Source organism: Leucoraja erinacea, chromosome 26, assembly GCF_028641065.1.
Source record: "Leucoraja erinacea ecotype New England chromosome 26, Leri_hhj_1, whole genome shotgun sequence".
NCBI lineage: Eukaryota > Metazoa > Chordata > Chondrichthyes > Rajiformes > Rajidae > Leucoraja > Leucoraja erinaceus.
Genome location: NC_073402.1, coordinates 31,562,825 through 31,575,040, shown reverse-complemented (window position 1 = coordinate 31,575,040; position 12,216 = coordinate 31,562,825). Strand labels below are relative to the sequence as shown.

Below are 12,216 nucleotides of genomic sequence, written 5' to 3'. Positions count from 1 at the left end.
CAAAGATAGACACAAAATGCTGGAGTAACTCAGTGGGTCAGGCAGCATCTGTGGAGAATAAGGACGAGTGGTGTTTCGGGGCGGGACCCCTCTTCAGACTCAGCTCCCACCCGAAACGTCACTCATCCTTTTTCTCCAGGGATGTTGCCTGACCAGTTTAGTTACTCCAGTACTTTGTGTCTTTTTCTGTAAACGAGCATCTGCATTTCCTTATATTCCCAAGTTTTTTCTATGGTGGCGCAGCGGTAGAGTTGCTGCCTCACAGCGCCGGTGACCCGGGTTGGATCCCGTCTACAGGTGCTGTCTGTGTGGAGTTTGCACGTTCTCCCCGTGACCTGCGTGGGTTTTCTCTGAGTTCCTCGGTTTCGTGCAGGTTTGTAGGTTAATTGGCTTTGGTACAAATGTAAACTGTCCCTAGTGTGTGTGTGTGTTTGTGTGTGTGTGTGTGTGTGTGTGTGTGTGTGTGTGTGTGTGTGTGTGTGTGTGTGTGTGTGTGTGTGTGTGTGTGTGTGTGTGTGTGTGTGTGTGTGTGTGTGTATGTGTGTGTGAGTGTGCGTGTGTGTGTGTGTGTGTGTGAGTGTGTGTGTGTGTGAGTGTGCGTGTGTGTGTGTGTGTGTGTGTGTGTGTGTGTGTGTGTGTGCGTGTGTGTGTGTGTGTTGTGTGTTGTGTGTGTGTGTGTGTGTGTGTGTGTGTGTGTGTGTGTGTGTGTGTGTGTGTGCGCGTGTGTGTGTGTTTATGTGTGTGTGTGTGTGCGTGTGTGTGTGTGTGTGTGTGTGTGTGTGTGCGTGTTTATGAGTGTGTGTGTGGGTGTGTGCGCGTGTGTGTGTGTGTGTGTGTGTGTGTGTGTGTGTGCGCGCGTGTGTTTATGTGTGTGTGTGTGTGTGTGTGTGTAGGTTTGTGCTAGTGTGCAGGGATCGCTGGTTGGCATGGTCATTCACATTTCACATGAAGAATATCTTCATCGATCCCAACTCCACGCAGCCTGAAGACCTTGCTCTTCTCTTCCTCCACTAACTGTGGAGTGGGGGACATTTTGGGTCAAGACCCTTCTTCAGACTGGTGTTCCTTCTCTCCAGAGATGCTGCTTGTCCAGCTGAGTTACTCCAACATGTTGTGTCTGTGCTGGCTGTGATGTTGGCCTTCTCAGAGCGCTCGGTACATTCTCAAAGCCAGGCAAGTGTTTCGGTGAAGTTACAGTGTTGAAGAGGCTTTAAGTTGTCGTGTTTAATCTTACGGAGAAGTGTAGGCGTGAAGTGGGAGAGAAATTAGCCCAATATGAATAAGTAAAAGTAATGTGAGAACCGACTTGTAACTTAAACCTTGAAGTGGTTCCAACCCATTTGAACAATTCACGTTGACACAGATTTGAAGAATAGCGGGGTACTTTATTTTTGAAACTATTAATTCTGTCAATCTATTTAAATTTGTCATTGTTCCAGTGGCCGGCAAGCATGGCTCAGTTGTCAGTTTTGCATAGAATAGACAGGCACAAAATGCTGGAGTAACTCAGCGGGACAGGCAGCATCTCTGGAGAGAAGGAATGGGTGACGTTTTGGGTCGAGACCCTTCTTCAGGCTGAGAGTCAGGGGAGAGGGAGACAGAGATATGGAACGGTTTGGTGAGAGGAGGAGAACTTCCTCAAAGAAGGCATACCTTGAGAAGATGAAGGAAATGTGCAGGGAGGAACTGCAGATGCTGGTTTAAACAGAAGATAGGCAAGGCAAGGCAACTTTATTTATACAGCACATTTCATACACGAGGCAGACTCAAAGTGCTTCACATAAAAACATGTCATACAATAAAATGAAATAATGAAATGAAATAAAATAGAACGAAAAGAAAAGCAAAATTAAAAATGCATTATAAAAAGTGCAAAAGTTAAAAGTGCAATGTAGTTAAGATTTAGCTGAAAGCTAAAGTAAGCATAAAAGTTTTCAGTCTTGTTTTAAAAGTGGTCAAAGTTGGGGCAAGTCTTAAATCTTCAGGAAGTTTATTCCAGCTATTTGTTGCATAGTAACTAAATCCTGCTTTCCCATGTTTTGTATTTACTCTGGGAATCACTAACAGATTGGTCTCAGAAGATCTTAGCGGTCTAGAAGGCTTATATAGTGGAAGCATGTCAGTGATATACTTTGGTCCTAAACCATGTAGTGATTTATAGGTGAGCAGCAGGATTTTAAAATCACCGTAAAATTAAGATAGACACAAAATGCTGGAGTAACTCAGCGGGTCAGGCCGCATCTCTGGAGAGTCAGGGGAGAGAGTGACACAGAGATAAGGAAGGGTAAGGTGTGAAAACGAGAGATCAAAAGGGACGAAGCTCAAGGGAAATGTAGAACAGATCGTTGTTAGCTCGGGGAAGTTGACGACAAAGCAGACAATGTTTAATCAGGTGGTCAGGCAGACTGGTCAGAGAACTAGGGTGGGGGAGTGATGGAGAGAGAGAGGGAATTAGCTTTCATAGCAAAAGGATTTGAGTCTAGGAGCAGGGAGGTTCTACTGCAGTTGTACAGGGTCTTGGTGAGACCACACCTGGAGTATTGCGTACAGTTTTGGTCTCCAAATCTGAGGAAGGACATTATTGCCGTAGAGGGAGTGCAGAGACGGTTCACCAGACTGATTCCTGGGATGTCAGGACTGTCTTATGAAGAAAGACTGGATAGACTTGGTTTATACTCTCTAGAATTTAGGAGATTGAGAGGGGATCTTATAGAAACTTACAAAATTCTTAAGGGGTTGGACAGGCTAGATGCAGGAAGATTGTTTCCCGATGTTGGGGAAGTCCAGGACAAGGGGTCACAGCTTAAGGATAAGGGGGAAATCCTTTAAAACCGAGATGAGAAGAACTTTTTTCACACAGAGAGTGGTGAATCTCTGGAACTCTCTGCCACAGAAGGTAGTCGAGGCCAGTTCATTGGTTATATTTAAGAGGGAGTTAGATGTGGCCCTTGTGGCTAAGGGGATCAGAGGGTATGGAGAGAAGGCAGGTACGGGATACTGAGTTGGATGATCAGCCATGATCATATTGAATGGCGGTGCAGGCTCGAAGGGCCGAATGGCCTACTCCTGCACCTAATTTCTATGTTTCTATGAATGCAGAGGTTACTTGAAGTTAGACAAGTCAATGTTCATACCGCTGGGGTGTAAGCTGAAATATGAAATGCTGTTCCTCCAATCTGCGCTGGGCCTCACTCTGACAGTGGAGGAGGCCCAGGACAGAAATGTCAGTGTGGGAATGGGAGGGGGAGCCAAGTCAAGTTTATTTGTCACATACACATACGAGATGTGCAGTGGAATGAAAGTGGCAATGCTCGCAGACTTTTGTGCAAAAGACAAACAACAAAACAACCAAACAAATTATAAACACAATCATAACACACATATTCTTTTACATAATAAATAATGGAAGGAAAAACGTTCAGTAGAGTTAGTCACTGGTGAGATAGGCGTTTACAGTCCGAATTGCCTCTGGGAAGAAACTCCTTCTCAACAAAGTTAAAGTGTTTAGCAGATTTTGCATTTTGTGGGCGACATAGTTCAACTTGTTCCTTGTGTTTCAGGATGATCGGTTCGAGGGCTTCGTGGAGCAAGTCAGAAGGCACATTATCTGCATGAATTCATTGGAGGGGGTTTTTGTGGTGAAGTGACTGATCCAGGAGGGACTGGAGTTTTGACTTTCGAGACATGCGAAGAAGTGTGGATGTGCAGAGACAATCACAGCAAACTGTGGGGAGCGGAGCGGAGCGGAGGATGCGGACATTGCACTTTGACGCAGCGGAACATGGCCCGTCGCAACTTTCACGTTTGAAACAAAAATACATTAAAAAAACTGGCTGCAAAAATGCTGATTCTCTCTCATACACAATCCATCTTTTACACAGCAACACTAAATGAGGTATTTCGATGCACTTGTTCAGCTGGTGGGTATAAAGCTTGTACAGTGTAAATATGACCTCATTTTGTGATCTTTCAGTTTAAGGCTTTGAGAACTGTGTGTGTGTGTGTGTGTGTGGAGGGGGGGGTGTGTGGGGGGGGGGGTTCCTCTTTGGAGCCTGACCAGGACAAGACATGTATGAAGATACTGTAAAATTGCCATGGACATATTTTCCTGAAATGCCATTTTCCCTGTTGTCTCTGGAAACTGTTTTTTTTTTAACCTGGAAATATCAGTGAGCCTGCTGCCTGGAAACCTGAAGTAGCGCCTGGAACGAACGAGTATTGCACACAGCCCCAGCTGACGGGCGGACGGACGAAAGGCAAGGAGGAAATGCACCGGACCTTTTTTTTTTTTTTTTTTTGAAGAGAGTGGCAAAAAAACAATTAGGGGATGATGAAGGGAAAGGATCGCACTAATTCTTTACTCATTTTCCTTCAGATTACCAGAGAGAGAGAGGGAGGGAGGGAGGGAGAGAGCGGGCGAGAGAACATGGGGCACTGAACTGCCATGCCGTTAGTGTTTTGGCAGCTCAATAATTGCTTGGGAGGCAGCAGAGATTGCTGAAGTAGCGAAGGTGTCAACAGCTCTTTGATGCATTTTCTTTGTCACCTCATTATGCAGTGACAATACATGTTGTCTTATTATAAATACATATGTTTTTTTTTAAATAAAAACGAAAATGTACAGTTTTTTATGAACAGTATTTAACCAAGGAGAGTGTAGACGTGTCGACAGGGCACCCAGCAGTTTGTCCTTGTACAGATGTATCTGTAAATTCTTTATATCAATATAACATGTGCGTGCAAAATGCACTGAGATATTTGCCTGGAGAATGACAGTTCTAACATATTTAATGTATATAATGTTTTATTTAAGATGTGTTTTTATTGTACTCTGTACCTACCTGTAGTGTTGTCGTGAGGTTGCAAGGTTCATTTTACGCACATGTTTTTGCCTTCATGCAGGTGTGGACCCAAAGATATATCTTTGTAAAACAATTTCGTATGGACTTTTTATTTGTAAGATGCAGTATTATATGCTGAATTTCGGAGTACAGATGAATATGAGCTCAGGGTGTCATTACTGTTGACTGCCTGATTTGATCTGTTTACTTAGTGGTTCCTGTGAAAAAAAAATATGAACATTTTTAACCATTTTTTAAACAAATCGTCTTGACATCATTCTGTGTTCTTGGAGTTGTAGCCAGTGACTGCCTGTGTGTGTAGTTCTGTCCACATAAAATACAGGACAGCAAGGCTGTAGATCAGTGGTTCCCAACCCACCTAATCACCTCTAAAATCCTGATGCCCCCCCAACATCGGGAGCAATCTTCCTGCATCTAGGAAGCATTAGGTGCAGGAGTAGGCCATTCGGCCCTTCGAGCCTGCACCGCCATTCAATATGATCATGGCTGATCATCCAACTCAGTATCCCGTACCTGCCTTCTCTCCATACCCCCTGATCCCCTTAGCCACAAGGGCCACATCTAACTCCCTCTTAAATATAGCCAATGAACTGGCCTCAACGACCCTCTGTGGCAGAGAGTTCCAGAGATTCACCACTCTCTGTGTGAAAAAAGTTCTTCTCATCTCGGTTTTAAAGGATTTCCCCCTTATCTTTAAGCTGTGACCCCTTGTCCTGGACTTCCCTAACATCGGGAGCAATCTTCCTGCATCTAGCCTGTCCAACCCCTTAAGAATTTTGTAAGTTTGTAAGTTTCTATAAGATCTCTTGTTTTCACACCTTATACTTCCATATCTCTATGTCTCCGCCCCCCCCCCCTTTTCCCCCTCCCCTTCCCAGCTCTCCCACAGCTCACTGTCTCCTGCCTCTTCCTTTCTTCTCTTCCCCGCCCCCCCCCCCCCCCCCCGAAACCCTTCAGGAAGGAAATAGGTAACGTTTCGGGCCGAAACCCTTCGGGTTTCGTCCCGAAACGTTGCCTATTTCCTTCGCTCCATAGATGCTGCTGCACCCGCTGAGTTTCTCCATGTGGTGATATATAATTCTTATCATTTAAAAAGTGAACTGCGTTTCAGCTGAAGAATCTTAAAACGCCAATACCTTGGTTTAAACAAGCTTCAAAAGAACATGGCATCCATGAAAAAGAAAAATGAATTAAACAAAAGACAGTTAAAGTTCTGAGCAAGAAATTACTAAAAAAATTGTAAAAAAAAAAGAAAAAAACATTAGGTTGTATTAAAATAATAATAATGTTATATATGATAATTAAATAGTATTCACAGGTAAGAAAGAGAGAGAAAATTTCTATATTAGAATATTGAAATATTTGTGGATTGTCTCGTACGAAAACAGCAAATTAAAATTTCAAAATTCAAAAGTTTACCTGATAGAAAATCCAAAAAAAATAAAAATCGAAAATTTGGACCCAGACCTCAATTGTCCCCCTTAAAAATCAAATTGCCCCCCTGTGGGGTGTACACCCCACGTTGGGAACCACTGCTGTAGATTAATTATTCTGCTTGCTTTTTCCCTCCCCTCCACCCCCCCCCTCCACCCCCTTCCCCCTCTAATCTCTACAAGAAATGCACTTTTGCTTGTGTGCTCCATAAAGATCGCCAGGCAGCTTGCTGTTCACGGTAGAAATCGAATTTCCCTCCAGATATTAAGGGGCATCTCTTCTGCTTATTTATATTGAAACTATAAAATGCACCAAGTGCTGCATGTACAATCACTGGTCCCACTGAGCACTTGGAATAGCCTTTGCTGCTTCTACCACGGCACTTGTCAAGGCCGCTCAGAAGGCAATTGAGAATCTGCTCATTGGCAGGAAGGAACTGCAGATGCTGGTTTGTGCCCAAGACGGATACAAAATGCTGGAGTAACTCAGCGGGACACGCAACATCTCTGGAGAGAAGGAATGGGTGACGTTTTGGGTCTGAAGAAGGGAGTCTCGACCCGAAACGTCATCCATTCCTTGGCTCCAGAGGTGATGCCTGGCTCACTGAGTTACTCCAGCACTTTGTGTCTATCTATTCGGTCATTGGTTGCTGACTCTTGTTGGTCACCACCTCCAGCTCCAGTTTTAAACAAACTCAAAGGATTTGAGTATAGGAGCAGGGAGGTTCTACTGCAGTTGTACAGGGTCTTGGTGAGACCACACCTGGAGTATTGCGTACAGTTTTGGTCTCCAAATCCGAGGAAGGACATTATTGCCATAGAGGGAGTGCAGAGACGGTTCACCAGACTGATTCCTGGGATGTCAGGACTGTCTTATGAAGAAAGACTGGATAGACTTGGTTTATACTCTCTAGAATTCAGAAGATTGAGAGGGGATCTTATAGAAACTTACAAAATTCTTAAGGGGTTGGACAGGCTAGATGCAGGAAGATTGTTCCCGATGTTAGGGAAGTCCAGGACAAGGGGTCACAGCTTAAGGATAAGGGGGAAATCCTTTAAAACCAAGATGAGAAGAACTTTTTTCACACAGAGAGTGGTGAATCTCTGGAACTCTCTGCCACAGAGGGTAGTTGAGGCCAGTTCATTGGCTATATTTAAGAGGGAGTTAGATGTGGCCCTTGTGGCTAAGGGGATCAGGGGGTATGGAGAGAAGGCAGGTATGGGATACTGAGTTGGATGATCAGCCATGATCATATTGAATGGCGGTGCAGGCTCGAAGGGCCGAATGGCCTACTCCTGCACCTAATTTCTATGTTTCAAGAGATTTAATCCCAGACAGTGACACTTTCCAAACAAGTTTCTCCCCAGGGCTCGAATCATTCCTTTCACATCTTCACTTTGTAGTCAGCTTTGGAGTTTTGAAACTTAAACATAGAAAATAGGTGCAGGAGGAGGCCATTCGGCCCTTTGAGCCAGCACCACCGTTCAATATGATCATGGCTGATCATCCACAATCAGTACCCCGTTCCTGCTTTTCCCCCCATATCCCTTGATTCCGTTAAAATCAAACTAAATCTAACTCTCTCTTGAAAACATCCAGTGAATCGGCCTCCACTGCCGTCTGTGGCAGAGAATTCCACAGATTCACAACTCTCCGGGTGAAAAAGTTTTTCCTCATCTCAGTCCTAAATGACCTACCCCTTATTCTTAAACGGTGACCCCTTGTTCTGAACTCCCCCAACATCGGGAACATTTGTCCTGTCCAATCCCTTAAGAATTAAATATGTTTCTTGAAGATGCCCTCTCATCCTTCTAAATACAAGCCCAGTCAATCCATTGATAGCAACACTGTTAGAGACCAGAAGTCCTTGTGTCCTAAGTCCTGCCATGGCGGAAATCTTACCACCAGAAGCCTTTGAGTTTGATCTACTGCTGGTCTCCCATGGCAATGGCTTCCTCAGCTTCATGGTAAGGACTGGAGCCTCGAGTATTGGTCTTGTTATTTTAGTGATGGGATGGGAAACTTGTCAATCCTTGTTGCCGGTCAGGATGTTTCTACTAGTGGGAGAGTCTAGGACCAGAGGTCACAGCTTCAGAATAAAAGGACGTACCTTTAGAAAGGAGATGAGGAGGAATTTCTTTAGTCAGAGGGTGGTGAATCTGTGGAATTCATTGGAGGCCAAGTCAATGGATATATTTTAAGGTGGTGATTAACAGATTCTTGATTAGTACGGGTGTCAGCGGTTATGGGAAGAAGATGGGGTTGAGAGGGAGAGATAGTCCCACTGTGATTGAATGGCGGAGTGGACTCGATGGGCTGAATGGCCTAATTCTGGTCCGATCACGAATGATGCATTGGCATGGAGCTGAGCACTGGAGCTGTTTACCCATGGACCCTGAACCTGCTGCTACTGATCTAGAGATTCCCAACAATAAGACATTGACCTCGTGCTCTAGAGTTCAGTTCGAGTAGCATTGTGATTCTGAAGCCCAGTTAGTAAAACCACCAGCAGATATCAACGGGATAGAAGCCAGTGTAGAGGACGTTCCATCCACCTAGTCTTGTGGGATCTCCCGGCTGCTAACCATGTTACCTCCCCTTCCCATTCCCACACTGGCCTCTCAGTACTGGACCTTCTCCATTGCCACATGCAAACTGGAGGACCAGCACCTTGTACTCCACTTGGGCAGCTTACAACCAGCACCTTGTACTCCACTTGGGCAGCTTACAACCAGCTCCTTGTACTCCACTTGGGCAGCTTACAACCAGCACCTTGTACTCCACTTGGGCAACTTACAACCAGCTCCTTGTACTCCACTTGGGCAGCTTACAACCAGCTCCTTGTACTCCACTTGGGCAGCTTACAACCAGCACCTTGTACTCCACTTGGGCAGCTTACAACCAGCACCTTGTACTCCACTTGGGCAGCTTACAACCAGCACCTTGTACTCCACTTGGGCAGCTTACAACCAGCACCTTGTACTCCACTTGGGCAACTTACAACCAGCTCCTTGTACTCCACTTGGGCAGCTTACAACCAGCTCCTTGTACTCCACTTGGGCAGCTTACAACCAGCACCTTGTACTCCACTTGGGCAGCTTACAACCAGCACCTTGTACTCCACTTGGGCAGCTTACAACCAAAAACTCTTCCAGCAGTTTGGGGGGGTTCATTTGCACTAGAAATCAGCAGTTTGCCACCTGAGCCTGTCTGAAGGGTGAGAATTCTGAGTCACACAATTGTAAGCCGGTTGGTCTATCAGCACCAACGCTATAACCAATACAAGACTAAGTCAGTAAGTTCAATTCAGAACGTCCCGGCTCTGAGCCCAGTCCACACTGCTCAGTCTGGGATGGCAGTGTATTGCAGAGGGAATGAAGAACTGTTTTAGTATCACCTTTCGGATGAGATATATCGAACGGTGATCCTGTCCGTAAGCCAATGTTGTCCTAATGTCATTTTGCTCTGTGTGTGGATCAATATTAGTTCCTCAGTCGACACGAGGGGACCTGATAGGGTGAATTCACGGAGCCTTTGACCCATGGTTGAGGAACCAAGAACCAGGGATACAGGTCTTAGATGAGGGGAGGGGAGGATTCAGTAGGAACCTGGAGGACAGTATTTTCACATAGGTGTATGGAGCGAGCTGCCAGAGGAGGTAGTTGAGGCAGGGACTACAAACAACATTTAAATGACACTTGGCCAGATACATGGATAGGAAAGATCTAGACGAATATAGGCCAAATATGGGCCTATATCGGCATGGTTGAGTTGGGCTGAAGGGCCTGTTTCTCTGCTCTATCACCCCTGAATATCTGGCCATTTGGCAGGTCCACCCCCTACATTACACCAATAGTCACAATGACTTTAAAAAACCTGAGATTATGAAACTCTTTAAAAAGAATAGCCAGCGCTCCCTTGATAAAAGTAATGGAATCTGCTCTAAAATTATTAGGTTGAAGTGATGTTAAACAGTCCACCGTTAAAATAAGTTTTCATTAAAATATTAGCGACTCTTAAGAAATCAAATATAAAGTGGATAGAATGACTCCCTCTGAAATAGTCGTTCCAAATGTACTGGACTAAGATCTACTGAAGGGGCCTTTGACTCGATGAATATAGAAACATAGAAATTAGGTGCAGGAGTAGGCCATTCGGCCCTTCGAGCCTGCACCGCCATTCTATATGATCATGGCTGATCATCCAACTCAGTATCCCGTACCTGCCTTCTCTCCATACCCCCTGATCCCCTTAGCCACAAGCGCCACATCTAACTCCCTCTTAAATATAGCCAATGAACTGGCCTCAACTACCCTCTGTGGCAGATAGTTCCAGAGATTCACCACTCTCTGTGTGAAAAAAGTTCTTCTCATCTCGGTTTTAAAGGATTTCCCCCTTATCCTTAAGCTGTGACCCCTTGTCCTGGACTTCCCCAACATCGGGAGCAATCTTCCTGCCTGTCCAACCCCTTAAGAATTTTGTAAGTTTCTATAAGATCCCCTCTCAATCTCCTAAATTCTAGAGAGTATAAAGCAAGTCTATCCAGTCTTTCTTCATAAGACAGTCCTGACATCCCAATATATAGTCGAGTTCCGATTGAGGCGAGCAATCTTATTATCAGTTCCATTCATTTAATGCCTTTTATTTGGAAAAGCATCCCCCAAAATAGTGAGCCGGGTACTGGGGAGGAGGGGGTGTGTGGAGATGTGTGGGGTGGAGACACACAAGCATGAACACTACGGGCAGCTGTTTCTTATTTGCTTTCTTGAACTGAATGTGAGAATTGAGGTAGAGACAGAATCAGTTGAGCAATGAACAAGAGGGCTGTAATCAGAATACTTGTCTGACAATTTGACACGGATGTTCGTATTTTGAGCAAACAATGACAATCAACATTAACGAATGTGAAAGTATTTCATGTTGGGTGTGAGAATATTTGCAGTTTCCCACCACAAATAAAGAGCAAAGTCATTTGTGTCTCTCCCTTTCAACTCGTGCCATTTTCAATTCCTCAGCTACCTTTAAAATGCCTCCAGTTTCTGAAGAAGGGTCTCGACCCAAAGCGTCATTTGTCCATGTGTCGGAAGGAACTGGTTTTGACCGAAGATAGACGCAAAAGGCTGGAGTAACTCAGCGGGACTGGCAGCATCTCTGGAGAGAAGGAATGGGTGACGTTTCAGGGTCGAGACCCTTCTTCAGACTCTTCATTGTCTCGACCGGAAATGTCACCCATTCCTTCTCTCCAGAGATGCTGCCTGACTCGCTGAGTTACTCCAGCAGTTTGCTGCGCCATTTATCGATGTTCTCCACAGATGCTGCTTGATCTGCTGAGTTACTTTGTGACCTTTCAAGATGTTTTCATAGATTTGCTAAATCCCCCACCTTAAATAAAAACTAGTACGGCTATCTGGAATAGTTTTACTTCAACTTGTAATGTGTGGGAAGGAACTGCAGATGCTGGTTCAAGCTGAAGGTGGACACAAAAAGCTGGAGGAACTCAAGAAGATCAAGTCTGAGGAAGGTTCTCGACCCCAAATGTCACCTATTCCTTCTCTCCAGAGATGCTGCCTGTCCTGCTGAGTTACTCCAGCTTTTTGTGTCCATCTTCTGCTTGAAGTTGTCATCCTACATAGAAAATAGGTGCAGGAGGAGGCCTTTCGGCCCTTCGAGCCAGTGCCGCCATTCATTGTGATCATGGCTGATCGTCCCCTATCAATAACCCGTGCCTGCCTTCTCCCCATATCCCTTGATTCCACTAGCCCCTAGAGCTCTATCTAACTCTCTCTTAGATCCATCCAGTGACTTGGCCTCCACTGCCCTCTGTGGCAGGGAATTCCACAAATTCGCAAACTCTCTGGGTGAAAAAGTATTTTCTCACCTCAGTCTTAAATGACCTCCCCTTTATTCTGAGACTGTGTGT

At 45.1% G+C, this 12,216-nt stretch overlaps 1 protein-coding gene across 2 annotated transcripts in view; it reads left to right on the top strand.

Moving 5' to 3' along the window:
- The window catches only part of ahdc1 (AT hook, DNA binding motif, containing 1), a 98,608-nt gene extending 93,673 nt beyond the window's left edge, over window positions 1-4,935 (top strand). For both annotated transcript variants that reach the window (XM_055656641.1, XM_055656640.1), the window contains one exon: window positions 3,561-4,935. The gene's annotated coding sequence lies outside the window, so the exon portion shown is untranslated. The remainder of the gene's footprint in view (window positions 1-3,560) is intronic.
- The last annotated feature ends 7,281 nt before the right edge of the window (window positions 4,936-12,216 follow it).